Source organism: Mastigoproctus giganteus, chromosome 8 (genome assembly GCF_048544385.1).
Source record: "Mastigoproctus giganteus isolate SK-2022 chromosome 8, ASM4854438v1, whole genome shotgun sequence".
NCBI lineage: Eukaryota > Metazoa > Arthropoda > Arachnida > Uropygi > Thelyphonidae > Mastigoproctus > Mastigoproctus giganteus.
The window spans coordinates 135252019-135264965 of record NC_143582.1 but is presented as its reverse complement, the minus strand read 5'-3'; the positions used below and the strand labels follow the sequence as shown (position 1 = coordinate 135264965).

The 12947-nt window shown below is 34.6% G+C and overlaps 1 long non-coding RNA gene across 2 annotated transcripts in view; it reads left to right on the top strand.

Annotated features, from left to right (window-relative positions):
• The window catches only part of LOC150081836 (uncharacterized), a 146789-nt gene that overhangs the window by 131903 nt on the left and 1939 nt on the right, over positions 1 to 12947 (top strand). For both annotated transcript variants that reach the window (XR_016547256.1, XR_016547255.1), the window contains one exon: positions 174 to 298. This is a non-coding gene — a long non-coding RNA (uncharacterized LOC150081836). The remainder of the gene's footprint in view (positions 1 to 173; positions 299 to 12947) is intronic.

Below are 12947 nucleotides of genomic sequence, written 5' to 3'. Positions count from 1 at the left end.
TATAAATAACTTGAGTATGGAATGTGTTCTTGATCAAGTTGGACAAACTTAGAATTTTCAATTATTTATTTATTTTTATTTGGAATTTGTCAATAAAATATGAATAATGCAATGTCTACTCATAAATTAGTTTGAAATGGTTGAAGTTCTGTTTTGTACCTATCTCTTAATAGCCTAAAAATGATAAAGATAATCCCAGTAAGCTTGGGCTGACAGCTAGAACTTTCAAAAGTGAAGTAGGCCAGAACTACAATTTGCCCCATCTGAAAAGTCGAATTGAAAACACCAATATTCAGAAGTAAGTTTATATTCAACCATTATAAATATCCCTCAGATGAGCATAGTCATTAAAAGCTTTTCTTTCTTTATTTTCTGGTGTGTGTGTGTGTGTGTGTGTATGTATATATATATATATATATAAATACAATGGATTCCGGTTATTTGGGCCACTGTTTAATCAGGGCAGCTGTTTATTTGGGGCAAATCTTAAAAAACAGAACCCAATCGAGAAAATAGCCATGGTTTGTTTTGCTTAATTGGGACAACATGCCGTTTAATCGGGGCAGGAGACCACAGCACTGGGGATTACCCTATGATTGTCTCTGACCATACCACGTGGTTCGGTCAGATTTCAGGAGGTCAAACCATAAAACAATAAAAACAATTAGCAGTTACCTGTTTATGGGGCTTTTCTATTAGTGCAATCTATCATAAATGGATATTAAATTTGCGATAATACCGACAGCTGGAATTCTGTGGGTTATTATGGTGAAATGTGTTTACACTTCCATGGAATCTTCAATCATATAAAAAATCATTCCTATTTTGGAAGCTTCGTAACTTGTCACTCTGTTCCCACTTGCGCATATTGTGTTACTTGCAATCTGTGTGTGTGCTGTGTTTTTTTATTGATTGCTTATCTTTTTCTTGTTTTATATTTTAATCCCCACCCATAAATGTCAGTGAACAAAAATGTCAACTAGTTAGTATGTACATATTACAGTACGTATTAATTATTCCGATTATCACGTGTATTCTTCTGATTTTCACGTATCATTTAATTTTTTAATTGGTCAGGAAATAAAGGGTAAATTTTTTGCTTAATATATCTTTATTTTTATAGTCTGTGGATAATATTCCTCCTATTTTTGCTAATTAGAATTACTGTTTAATAGAATTAAAATTCAATTTACAAACGTGATCACAATGACCTGCACTTACTACACATCGTATAGTGAACGGTACTTTACTATGGTGAGTCCATCGTAACGTGATTTGATTGTACAGTGAACCAATTGTAAAGCGGGGGTTCATTGTATTTTTAACTATTTATGTGAAACTCCGGATAATTGGGGCAGCTGCTTAATTGGGCCAAAATGCACTAGTCCCGATGTGTCCCAAATAACCGGAATCGACTGTGTGTATATATATATATATATATATTGGAATTATGTCTAATGACAATTAGATTTAAATATTAAATTTTTAAATAGCGTAAAGGGTATTAGCTCCTACGTTTAAAAAGTAATAATGTATAAATAAGTTAAGTACATATATATAATACACCTGTTGTTTTCGGTGTGCAACAATTGGGTGACGGTCAACTGGGCGATTCACAATGGGTGATGGTCAACTGAGTGATAGCCAAGTGGGTGACAGAAACTTAAATTTTTGCTCGCTTAGCAGGCATACGATTTGGCAGATTTTTTTTGTAAATATTGGTAAAATATATATAAATATGATTAAGACTTATGAGTTATAAGTTATGAACTACGAGTTATTTCCACATCTTCTTTGTCCTCTCCTTCTTCCCACGTTCATATGGGGTCGGCATTCCCTTCCTTAATTCTCTTCCTCCATTCCTTTCTAACCAGGGCTTCCTCCATCCTTTCTCTTTCAAATCCTCTGCCACCTTGTCCTTCCATCTCAGCTTAGGTCTCCCCCTCTTCCTCTTCCCTATCACCTCCAGCTTTTCACACCTCTTCCCTACATACTCCTCACTTCTTCGTTCCACATGACCAAGCCACCTCAACCTAGCTTCCTGTATTTTTTTACTCAGAGGGCCCCACCTTAACCGTACCTCTAATGTAGTAATTTCTTAACCTGTCCTTTCTCGTCACACCACACATCCATCTTAGCATCCTCATCTCTGCCACTTCCATCTTCTTCTCCTGGGCCCTTGTAATCGCCCATGTCTCAGCACCTACATCAATGCGGGCCTAACCACAGTTTTATACACTCTTCCTTTCATTCTACAATTAATTTTCTTGTCACACAGCACCCCACTCATCTTTCTCCAGTTCAGCCATCCACATTGCACTCTGTGCTGTATTTCTGCACTCAATCCTCCATCCCTCTCAACGATCGATCCCAGATACTTAAATTTCGAAACAAGTGGTACCTTTTCCTCCTGCAGTTTTATAGAACTCTCATCTTCTCCATTCAATACCATATACCATATGAGTTATTTCCACATAATTGAAAAAAAGAAAAAAAAAACTAATCCAGACCTAACGACCTAAGCTTACCTGCGATATTCTAATTTTCGATAAATTAAAAAATTTTATTTTTTTGAAGAATTGATCATTCAAAAAACTTACTTTCGAAGAATTCATTTTCGAAGAATTATATCGTATATCAAAATTTGTAGGATCATTTAAGAAAGAGATGGTTAAAAAAATTTGTCCGAAAATGATTTAAAAATGAAAAGGTATAATCGCACAATATTAAAATAAAGAAAAAATACACTGTTTTAATTCATTTATTAATATTATTTTGTAATTAACAAACATATTTACAAGTAACATATATACATTAAAACAAAAAAGTATATGAAATTCAAAACAAAATTTTTTTATTTTAAATTTATTAATTCATATTATAGTTATATGCAATACAACGTTAAATATTCTATTATATTTTTCCTATCATTTGCTTTTGAAAAATTTGTTTTCGAAGAATTCGCTTTTGAAGAACTAACTTATTGTGAATCTAAAATAAGTATGTATAAGAGCAAATCATTTTCAAAAATGAGTTAGGAAGTACTTCTAAGCTTCATTGCATAAGGTCTCTTCTTTGGCAATTTATCATTTGTGCATTTTGTGTAGTTATTTAGTTCAATAAGCATTTGCAAGATATTTTGACTTTTATTAAACAATTAAGACTAGTTGTTTTTTATTACATCATTTCCAACATTTGTGTCAGCGTTACAGTTACAACGTGCAAAGAACAACTGTAAGTAAATAAAAGGTATGTATTCAAAATTTGTAATCTTAATCGTAAACGACTATTGTTTTTTTTAACACTTGGCATATTTATAAGTAACACGAAGCAAATTGTATATGTAACATCTAAATTAATTTAAATAAATTTGAAACTCTTGATTATCTGTCAAATGAAACAAATTGCTAAGTGCAATTATTATTATGAATCTTTTATTTGTGTCCCAACAAGTGAAAAATAGTACTGAAAAAATTAAAAAAAAAAAAGTTTTCACTATTGATATAAATCAATAGTGAAAACTTTTTTTTTTTTTTAAAATTTTATTTTTATTTTTATATTTCTTGTTTCTGTTCTTCAGAAATGGATAATTCAAGAATATTAAGTCAAAGAGACAAGGAAAAATATGCTTGGAATGGGTATTTTTATGTTAAAGACAAGATTAATAAGGAAGGTTCGATTCAATTTTGGCGATGTGAAAATAAAAACCAAGGATGCAAAGGTAGAATCTGAACAAGTGTCAGTGATGGATCATTAATTTCTGAAAAATAAGAACACATATGTAGCAGTTCTAGAAATGCGGACAGAGTAATAACACAAGAAGTTAGTACAGCAGCCAAAAAATTAGTGGATACGACAATGAGCAACCCATCACAAATCAGAACTCAAGTTCTAGAAAATGTTTCTTCTGCGGTAGAAGGAATGCTTCCAAATCATAACAGTCTGGACAGAAATATTCAAAGAAGAATATTTAAAAATTTAAAGGCCCCAATTAATCCTGATTCTAGGGAAACAATAATTATTCCTGTAGAATACTTAAATTATGAATTCCGTCCATCACAATTTGAACATTTTTTATTGGCTGATTGTGGATGAGAATATTAATTTTTCATGAAAGTCAAGCAATGTGGAGCCAAAGCATGAATTATTTGTGGATGGCACATTTTTACTTTCTCCCCCTCTTTTTGCTCAAATTTTTGTTATTTTGGCTAGAAAGGATGGAGGTCCTGTTTTCTGTTTTATATTATCACCTAATAAGACTCTCGAAACATACACAAAATTATTTTATATGATACACGAAATGTGGCCATTACTTGATCCCGAAAATATAAATGTTGATTATGAAATTGCCATTCATAAAGCTTTACGTATAGTATTTCCGCAAGCTAACATAAATGGTTGCTTTTTTCATCTCGTACAAAATCTTCGTAAGCATTTAGCTTTATGCAGTCTTTTAACCAGATACAATTCTGATGTACAATTCGCTTTAAATTCAAAAATGATCACTTCACTTGCTTTCGTTCCAGAACAAGATATTATTTACGCTATTTCTGAACTCGAGAATCATTTATCCAATGAATTTGAACCAATTTTAGAATGGTTTACAAACACATACATAGGTCGTCTAAGGAATAATAGAACCAGGGCTCCACCAATTTTTCCCTCCAAAATTTAGTCTGTGTACCAAAGAACAATAAATGGAAGCAATAGGACAAATAATTTTGCGGAAACCTGTCATCGAAAATTGCAATTGAGCTTTGGCAGCAGCAGCACAAGTCATCCAAATTTATGGATTTTTATAAATGGACTACGAAAATTTCAAAAAACATATGATGTTGATTATGAAAGAGCAGTAGCAGGTTTTCAACATCAGCACAAATGTAGACGTTACGATGAAGCTGACCACCAAAGAATTTTGAGAAAAGTTATAAATTACGATAGGGAAAATATAATAGAATATTTAAATATTTACGTGGTATTGCATATAACTATAATATGAATTAATAGATCAAACTATAGATCAAATATGCAATGCAAAGAAACATTTTTTTATTTGCATTGCATATTTGATCTATTATTTTATCACCCAGATGTCCGATGCCCACTTGGCTATCGCCCAGTTGACCATCACCCATTCACCGGCGCCTAGTTGATCGTGTTCGGGTTGTCTTCCATGTGCAACAGTATCAAAGCTCTCCCTAAGATACAAGTATAAGATATCAAAATTATTTTTTGCATCCAGTTCCTTTGTGACCATATCATAGTATTCTGTCAAATTTGTCAGACAAGTCTTACCCTTAACAAGTCCATGCTGTGTGAACCATAACTGCAGTCTTGTCTGGATGATCCTGCAATGCTTCTTTAACAGTGACTCCATTGTTTTCCCTGGAAAAGAAGTTAAACTTGCTGGTCTGTAATTATTCATGTCACCATTTGATCCCCTTTGTAAATTGGGGACACATTTGCACATCTCCAGTCCAGGGACCTCCCCTGAGTTCAAGGAAGCTTTCATAATTATGCTTAAGGGTTTGCTTACTTCCTTTGCTGCCTCCTTTAATATAACTGGATATATCCCATGCACCTCAGGTGGCTTTATGTTCAATTTCAACAATTCCCCCCCCCCACTTTGCTGTCGGTTATTACAAAATCATTTAGCTCTCTGCTAGAGTTTGATGGCTTCAGGGCAGGAGGCAGAGGGTTGTGATAAATGGTTATTCCTCAAATTGGGTTGATGTAAGAAGTGGGGTTCCCCAAGGATCAGTATATAAGCTTCTGGCCTCCACTTCCCTACAGACTTCATGTGTGAATGTAGATGCATTCACACATGCTCATTCAGTTTGTCAGCTTCCTCAGCAGATACATCAACTGTCGATATCAAGTGGGCTAATCTGATTCATCCCTTCCCTTCTAGAGTTTACATAAGTAAAGAAGTCTTTGCTGTTTTTCTTTGCATCCCTTGCAAAAGATTTTTCATAATTTGCCTTCCCTTGCTTGCCTAACCTCCTTTGTGACTTGATTAGACTGGCTTATATCTACCATAGTTTTCTATATCAATTGATAATTTATATGCATCCCATGCATTTTTATTCTCTGCCACAAGTCATTAGTTCATCTGTTATCCATTTAGGCCTAAGACCTTGGAAGAGTATTTCTTAGTTGGGACAAAAAGCCTAGTAGCTTCCAAGATTATGGGAAGCATTCCTTGAATGCTTCCCATTTAGAACATCATCGGTTGATCTCATTGTATAGAATTTAAAGACTGTCTGAGACCACTGTACGAAAGCAAAAAACCCTTCCTTTTACCCTTGATGGTTGTTATACCTTTAAGTAAATCCCACATCAGCACACTGTGGTCACTGCCACTTAGTGGTTACTTTATCTGCAGATTTTTAATACATAAAGAATCACTGCTGATAATCAGATCAAGAGTATTACTCTTTCTAGTTGCCTCTCAAACATGCTGCTGTAGAAAACAATCATCCAATAAATCCACAAAAGCTTTGCTAGTGTGCGAGTGATCAACCTACAAGTTCCAGTCAATATCTGGGAAGTTAAAATCCCTTATTATAAGACAGTGTTATTTACTGGTCCACTATTTCTCTGTATAGTTTTTCATTGTACTCATCAGAGTCATTAGGCCTATAACACACTCCTACTCTCAATTTTGCTTTTCCAGTGCTTATGTTACACCAAACTGACTCAACAGTGCACTGTCCACCCAAGTCAGCTGGATGCATTTCTTTAGATTTTGTTTCTTAACTAGCAACATTACCTCTCCTCCCTTTCTATCCTTTCTGTACACATTATACTCCCCAATTCTGCATTCCTTATCTCTGTGTGACACCACGTCTCTGATATCCCAACAATATCTGCCTTTGATGTCTTCACCAGCACCTGAAATTCATCAAATTTATTTATTATACTCCTAGTATAGGTGCATGTACACATACACCTATTCTTACTCTTAGTTATCTTAACATAACCCATGTATTTACTTGTTTGACGACGACTTCCAGCAGTCCCTGAAATCCACAGCACCTTGTTTTCCAGACTGCTGTTCTTTCCAATAGAATCAGTGCAAGAATCACATTCACCTCTGCCAGCAGCTACTGTTAATCTAGTAGTCTGTGTATCCTGCCAAGTTTTCCGAACCACCTAACACTGCCTCGGTACTATCAACCCTTTCTATTTTAAGTGTATCTCATCCCTGTAGAAGCAGTCTCTCCTGTTAACAAGCACAGACCATGCTGCAAAAATTTCTGCCCACGAGCCTTGCAAAATCTCTCCAGGGAGAGATTATGCGAGGCTCATGGGGCAGAATTTTTGCCTGTACATCTCTGGTAATGTACAGGCAGCCAGGGAAACAACTCAGTTGAATAATATAAGTGAGCTTATTGCAAGGGGGGGAGGGTGCAATGTAGAAAGAATGAAAGAGTGTAAAAGAACTGAATGTGCTGGGCACTGAATGAATGTGATAGAGTAAAATTGAAATTGTGGCAAAAGATAAAGAATGTGAAGTTATGGTAGAAGGAAGTGACCCAGCTAGGAAGCAAAAGAGAATGAATTAGAATTTTGGTAAAAGGGAGTGAAAGAAGGTATGAATGTATTTGAGTGTAAGGAACACATTGTCAAATACAGTCAGTTCTGCTATAATTCGCATTTTTTATGATGGGCATTTGCTCCGACACGACTGATACATTAGGGTACAATGCAAGTATAACACGATTTCGTCTACGAGTAATACCAGGTGAATGCAAAACCTGGCACCAAGCTGAACATAATGACCTGTGCAGCAATACATATAAGTTTAAGAAGCTTAAAAAATGTCAAACATGTGAGAGCTATATTTCCCATTTACTGTAGTTGTATTGGTTGGAGACACTGTTGTCATTTACAAGGTAACACGATATTATAGGCAGACTCATGTTTTCAGGAGCTCACATTTTTGTGTTCGAACAAAAATATCGTGAGGTGTGATAGCATGAGCAGAGGAGCACATTTTTGGAGGTCACTACCATAAAACAATAAAAACAATTTGCAGTTTCCAGTTTATTGGGCTTTTCAGTTAGTGCAACCTAATTATAAACAGGTAGTAAACTTGATCTTACTGCATTTGTGATAATATCGATAGCTGGAATTTTGTGGATTTTTATGTTATGGTGAAATGTGTTTCCTCTTCTATGAAATCTGTAATTGTATAAAAACAAATTAATTTTCAGAATCTTCTCTTCATTCCTATTTCTTAAGCTTTGGAAACTTGTCTCACTTGTGCATCCTGTGTTCATCGTTATTGGTTGCTTTATCTTTTTTACTGTTTTAAATTTCACAATCCAATAAAAAAAGAATGTCAGTGAACAGAAACATAAATCAAGCAAACTTCATATGTTGTCAAGGTAAAGTGCTATATTTACTGTAATATAAGATGTTTAAACCTGCGTTAGCAATTTTATTGGGTTTGTAACTTTTTTTAGTGTTTTACTTACCAGACAACATTTTTTTTGAGTGCTCTGCCCCATCCATATTTTTCCCGTAAGCCCGTTGGTTTTAATGGGCAAAATATCATAACGCAGAGATTTTTAGGAGCACATGTACAATGTTATAGCAGAATTCAGAATATACACATTAACACAAATGAACTTAGCTACTAACAGCTGAGGATGCAGTGTAAAGAATGAATGGAAGTGTGAGTGAGAAAGGACACACATTTCAATTCTTATTTTTATTATTATAAATACTAACACTTATTTTAGCTGTTCTTAAATTTAAATTATTTTCTTTTATTTAAGTTAATTCTCAAGTAAGTAAAAGTAAAAGTAAAGTGCAGCCATTATCAACCCACTGCAGGATGGAAGCCTCCTCAACAATTCATGTTGAGGGAAATGGACCATAATCTGCCACGCTGGTCCAGTGCGGGTTGGCAGATCAACCGTATTCAGCAGTCAGGGGCTTGAACCCCGGTCTACTCAAAGAGCGTGTGCTACTGCACTCCCGCTCCTGCCCACTCGGCTACGGAGGCCGTCAATTCTCAAGTATTTAATCTTAAATCCACTACACACCATTGCATTTCCCCTCCTCCCCCCAGTGTGAAAAAGAGGTTGGATGCACGAAAAAAAAAAAAAAAAAAAAAAAAAAAATTATTATAGTATAAAATATAAGAAAAAATAAAATAGCAATACATGTAGTGTGTGGATGAGTAGTTATGAATGTTACAAATTGAATTTCTCCAACCCCCCCACCCCAATTGACTGGTGGGCAAGAAGGCCACTTATGGCCCCGTGTCCATCCTTGCAGACACTGATCAGTGTGGGATAGTCTCCAAAAAAGAACTCCAGCATAGGGACCCTCTCCCTATGATCCTTCATTCCTACCACCTGGGATGGTTGTATTCTCACTTCCCCCCACCCTGTGTGGCACCCTCCCCCTATGCCTGGTGGGTTGCCCCACTGCTGCTAACTACCAAATCCCACCCCAAGGCCAGAATGGGCATTTTTACTTGGGGACCCTTTTCAACTAGGTGGGTGCCTTCACTACTGCCCCCTCTTTCTCTCTACCACTTTAACACCCTCCCACTTCCTATCTCCCCACTATTTTCTTCTAAGTTTTTATTTATTTATTTTTCTTTTACTGAGCTCTCCGTCTTTATCACATTGCTTGACGTGGAGGTCAGGGAACCCCCCCCGGAGCCACATTACAATTAACATTATGTACATTAAAGTAACATTTCTAGAACCTTGTCAACCCATCCTCAGACCATACATAGGCTTTTGCCGGCCTCCTGCTTGCTGAATGTCTCAATTCCAACAACAGACTATGTATGGTTTGAGGATGGGTACCAGCAAGGTTCCCAAAAGACCTCAATGTATAGTGATTTAGTTAATAGCTAAATAAACTATCTTAATATTCATGTGGTATAAGAGTGGTCATTATGGAAATCTAAATTCTGATTAAGCTTAAATGATGCAGTGTAGTTAAATTATTTGTGAAGGAAATTTAGTTCATAGGCTGTTGCCAGCCTCCTTCTTGCTGAATGTCTCAATTTGAACAACAGCCTATGTATGGTTTGAGGATGGGTTCCGACAAGGTTCCCAAAACATTACCTTAACGTATAGTGATTTAGTTAATAGCTAAATTAACTATCTCAATATTCACGTGGTATAAGAGTGGTCATTATAGAAATCTAAATTCTAATTAAGCTTAAATGATGAAGTTTAGTTAAATTATTTGGGGAGGAAGATGCATCTTTATTAGCCCCTACAGAGCAAAACGGTACAACTAGAGAGATTGCAATACTGGATCAAAAAATGAATTCTGGTATTACAGTATTCTGATCTTTCAAAAACAGGATATATTAACAGATTAGTCTAAATTCAAAAAAAAAAATAATTTTTTAATGAAATTGTTTATTAATATTTTATACTATTTATAAGATATAAAATAAACAAAACAATAATTCAATAAACTAATTTAAAAAACTTTTCAGTGAAAATATAATGTCATCAATAATTTTAAGAATCGCAATTATCGGCATCAGTCCTGATGAAGTATGGCTCTTAAAAAGCAGGGCTAGCAATGATTTCATCATTCAAATGTGTATGGATTTTTGCACAAATTTGGTTGGCCGCTGAAATGGTCCTTTCAGCTTCCACGCTTATCAGTGGAATTATAAATAAATAGTCATATACAAGTTTTAAATTCAAACCTCTTATACCGTTGTATTAAAAAAATGTGATCGCTTTTTTAATAGTCTGTTTCGATCTTTGAGATTTTTTAACATTAACTTTTAAGTCTTTCTTCTATAGCCAATTGTAGTCTGTCTTTCAAAGATGTGTCATTAATATTGTTTCCTGTTCTTCTGATGCAGAAGATGGTGCTGAATATACTGATTCTGTTCTGCCGTTTTCTTCATAATATTCTACACAGGACAAATGAAGGCTTTTTATTAAATGAGTTATTTTTACAATGGCAGTTTTACTTAGTTGTGGGGATAAAGCTAATTCCAATTCACTTTCCTCTTGCAATCCAGCATGCAGATACTGAAGAATTTGTGAGAGAACTGTGCGCCTCTGTGAAATATGGAATTTCAAGGCAGCGTACTTCCATGCACAACTGATTGCTTATTTTCAAATTTTGTTTGTGAAGCGCTGTCATCATAAATTTTAGTGTTGCATCTGCAGTTAAAACAATAGAACCTTTGTGACATAGTGCATCCACAGCTAATTTGATTTGCCCAAGAGCAGAGATTTTTGTAGATAATAAATTAAATTCATCACCACAGAAATTTATTCCAGAATTTAAGTCTATTAAAACCTTTAGGACATGTTTACTTAGCTGATGAAATCTTTCATCAGCTAAGTAAACTGTTCCAATGTTTCATCTGGTAAGTAAACTGTTCCAACGAGTTTTTAAATCAAGCAGTAAAGCAATTTCTTTTCCAAATTCTGCTTTAATATAAATATTTCTCACTTTTAGTAGGTGAACATTTAAAACTTTTAATTATTTTTCATATTTTGTAATGGAGGTGGGGGGGAAGTTCGTTGTGAGTGAAATTATTAGGCATGCCTGTAGAATCTGTCTCTGTGGTTAAACCATGCCAACATCATTGCCGTTTTCACCGACTTATCTAATATTGAACCTACTTCATTGTAGGTTCAATATTAGATAAGTCATACTTATTAAATATTTCACTGTTTTGTTTGTACTTATACAGAACGTCCATAACTTCCAAATGAATTCTGTGAGTAAAGCAAAGCTGCTGTTCTGCATTGATGGGCCTTCCAATTTTAGCCACAAATGATACCCCATCTGTTTTAATACAGACTATATCTGTAGAAATATGGAGACCATGGTCTTCTAATTTCTTATCAAGTTGTATACACTTTTCTGCCAGCATACTTCCATGCGCATGAACTAATCCAATGTTATAAAAGGTACCGTTGGTGGAATGGATGTTTATATTTAAACAGTGCCTATTTCAAGCTGAAGGTAGGCACTAGTTTTATATAAGTAGTCCCTACCTTCAGCTGATTTTAAATATATCAATAACTAAAATATCACAAATATTTTTACTATAATTTAGAACCATACTGCTTATAGTATTTGCAGATTTGGGAATATCACTAAATTCTCTTGCCATTAAATTTTATGATATCAACATAAGAATACTTGTGTCATGCAAGCTAATACTGCTGACAAGTTTCCTGCTTATTACTTTTTAAGTAATTCATTATTAAAGATTGACTTGGTTCATTTTCATTGTCATCTGTTGTCTTTAAGCGAGTATGCAGTCCACTTGTAGATCTGCCTCCACAATGTATTTCTTTTGAACATTTCTTATATTTTGCTAGCTGGCCGTTTTTTTTTTTTTTTTTCCCTACCATGTAATAAAACCATACAGAATTTTTATCACTTCCTCTTCTGTGTTCTCTAAATACATTTACTGAGTCCATGATGACTAAGTATTTTCTAAACTATAAATGACACATTGATCAAGATGATTTAAGTAACTTGATAATTCAAACTGAATTATCTAAACAAACACTTTTCACTTGCTACTATGAGTACATGTTTCATACTCATAATTGATTCTAGGTAGTGGTGCAGTAGTCTGTGTAGATAAGTTAGTTCACTGCAACCAGCAATCTGAAAATTAAATAAATACTGAAATACCGGTATTTAAATACCAGAAAAAATTGACTGGAATCCTGGTATTGCAATCACTATGTACAACATTATGTCTGAGTAAAAAAAAAAAAAGTGGTAGTACTCTGGTTGTCTCCAAATATAAAAAGAAATGTTTTAAATTTCCTTTCCCAAAAGTAATGATGAACAAGTATGCCACAGAAAGGGAAATAATGATTGAAGGAGCAGTAATCGAAAAGGTGGAGTCATATACTTATCTGGGACAAGTTATTAAGCTGTATAAGCTGTAATAATAATTATAAGTTATA